Raw genomic sequence first — 3,146 nt, 5'->3', positions numbered from 1 at the left:
GAGGCTTTTCTCAGAGGAAAAGATGTTTTTTATCTTCTCCTGACTGGTTTCAGCAAGAGTTCATCTATCAATTGGCTCCTCTTCGTCGTCGCTCTGTTAGTACATCATATGCTTTGTTGATCTGATTGGTTTATTTGGCCCGTCTATGACCAACATAGGCCAATCAGCTTGGGTCCAACATTCTGAGATCATAACACATATTGTGATAATCTTGTGATGGCATTTTTGCAATTGGATAATGCTCCAGAAGTACAAGCAAAATTATCTTACAGCTATTCCTGTTAGTTCCAAATGGCCTCTGGCCTCCACTTTCACGAGCTCTTGATGCAGTAAAATGTAGCATTTTGTATGTTTTATGTCCAGCCAAAGAAGCTGCACAAATGTATGCAATTCTGAAGCCAAAAAGAAGTCAGCCATTAATAGCAAGCTCTATCTAATAAAGCGACTAGTGAGTTTATATTGTGATAGTTTGCTGTTTACTTGCATATTCTCAAACGAAAGCCCTGACCTTGAAAACAAAACAACAAAAAGCCCTGTTTCACCAAAAACGGCTTTATGATGAGATGAGAAATCTCAATCTTCTGTTTCGCCTCAAAGCAGTCTCCTGTGCTATCTCCACATAAACAGCATTTGTGTTCAGCTCCTGAACTTAGGCTTGAATTCTCAACACCCAGGCAGAATGCCTTCGACTAATCCCCCCAGGCTTTCTTATCAAGTTTGATACTGCCCTGAGTCCCAGGAAGACAGAATGGTCCTTATCTCTTTATTTCCTATTCCTGTGTCTTTCCCTTTTCTACACAATAATGTGTTGTGGGAAAGCCGAGGGACCTGTTAACCATTTACCCCCCACCAATATGCACATTCTTTTCCCAGTGGGCGTGCGTTTGAAACATGAAAAGCTCTTTACAAAATGGAGAGTTTCCACTCAATTTGCCATGCAGCCAATCAGTGCTCAGTGACCCAGATAAAGAGTGTGATATCAATGATGACAGCAATAAAGACGTATTTTCACCACAAGCGTTCCTTCTAATTATGTTGATCTGTAGTGAAAATAAATGACTTTTGACAAAATGAAAAAGACGTGCCCGGTTGGGAGGATTACGTAAGCCATCTGCAGCACGAAGGGAGCTGGGGCTGAGATACACAAGGTTTCTGAGGGTTAAGTGACTCCACTGTGGGGAAATGGGAGACAATTACCAATGAAATGAGACTTCATGGCTGCAGGTATGTCCAAAGCAAAAATATGTGTTTGGTCAAGGTTAATGTTCTGGGTCAAGTAGGTGATAATTATCCAGAAGCCTTTGGCTGTTTTTGCTTTCCCTAATGAGCTTTGTTAGTGCATAAAAAGGGCAGAGTAGTGAAATAAAATGGTAGTGGGTTTTAGATGTCTCTTTTTTTTTGCATTTAAATGACATAGAGATTAGTCCACTGTGACCTGCTGAACATTTTGCCAACTTCCAACCATAATCCTAAATTAACCTCAACACAATTACAATTTAAAATACTGAACTCTCCATTTGTGATGGAACAGGCTTATGCTGTCAATAAACAGGAATCTTAATGTTTTTCCTGGTTTTTTTTGTTTTTGTTTTTTATAGCTTCTTTGTTGGAATGCATGGACTTGATCTACAGCAGACAATTTTAACATGAGTTGTATTTGATCTAAACCATTCTAGTTAGGAACTGGCCACTCAAACACTATGGTAACTTAATATTTAAAACCAATAACCACATGCCAATACTGTAAATCTTCTAATGAGCAGCTTTATTTTGTAAAGGAGTCAAAGGAGTTTTTGTTTTCAGCTTTTATTGTCATTACACTGTCACAAGTACAGAGAAACTAAATTAAATCTCTGCATTTAACCCCTCCCCTTGGGGAGCAGTGGGCTGCCATCATGTGGCGCCCGGTGAGCAGTGTGGGGTTAAGGGTCCTCCTTAGGGACCTAGAGTGCAGTCTGTGGGAGTGGGGCTCGAACTCAGATCCTCTGGATTCCAAGCGTAATGCCCTAGCCACCAGGCCACCACTCTGCTAAAATGTAAATTCCTTTATTTGTCCCACATTGATGAAATTAACTCTTTGAGATTTAACCCATCCCCTTGGGGAGCAGTGGGCTGCCATTGTGTGGCGCCCAGGGAGCACTGTGTGGTTAAGTCTTGCTCAGGAACCCAGAGTGCAGGCTGTGGGGAATGAACCGCATACTTGCAACCTTCTCAGAGCAGAAGCGCACTGCTCTAACCACTAGGCCAACATTGCCCTACTCCCCTCCTCATATATGTCCCAGTTAATAAGGAGAAAAGCAAAACTTTCCTTTGACTGATCCCAGAGCCTTATTGAGGGCTACAAGAAGTGTCTTCCTGTAGCTATGTTAATCAAAGGAGAAATATATAGTTTCTATTGAGATAACATGTTTAAACACTGAAAAAGGTTATATTTTATACTTCCTTGTTTAATCATTTCTTTACAGGTAAATATTGATAGATGAATAGTAATGAAAGATCTCAATTCTGATATGCTGATGAAGATTCTCAGTCATCCAGGTCATAGTCATTCCGTAAAAGTTCAAAAAAATCCACTGGACTTGGTTTCCGAGATTTGAAGATGTTTTGCCACCTCTCGAGGTCGTTGTTCCATTGTTAGCCTGTGATATATGAAACCTGTCTCTGAATCTGAATGTCGGTCAATCCCCCCCCCCCTTTAATGTTCAACCTTCAGAATCATAGACAGGTTTCAGACATTACAGGCTAAAAATTGAACCAAACGACCCACTCATTGGGTCCATTTGCATGTTTCCAAGCAATACAAGGCCTTGTCTATATAAACAGTATTGGGCAAGCTACTTGTCCAGTGTAGTGAGCTAAGCTATCAGTTACTCAACAATAAATTAAGCTTCACTACACCAAAGCTACCACCTAAAGAATTCTAGCAAGCTAAGTTACACTAATGTGTTAAAAGTAGCTTAACTACATCAGAAGCTATTTAATGTTGTACCAACCTAATATCAATTCAAAATGAGTCTGACACACTAGTTAAAACATTTATTAAAGATCAGCCAATGACATAACACAGTGTAAACATTACTTTATGATCAGCATATTAAAATAAAAACTGAAGTAATTACTAATAGACAAACTAGTAAACAATCTGA

The sequence above is a fragment of the Cyprinodon variegatus genome, unplaced genomic scaffold (assembly GCF_000732505.1).
Source record: "Cyprinodon variegatus isolate N-32 unplaced genomic scaffold, C_variegatus-1.0 Scaffold201, whole genome shotgun sequence".
Taxonomy (NCBI): Eukaryota; Metazoa; Chordata; class Actinopteri; order Cyprinodontiformes; family Cyprinodontidae; genus Cyprinodon; species Cyprinodon variegatus.
The sequence above is the reverse complement of the archived record's forward strand: the minus strand, read 5'-3'. Positions refer to the sequence as shown.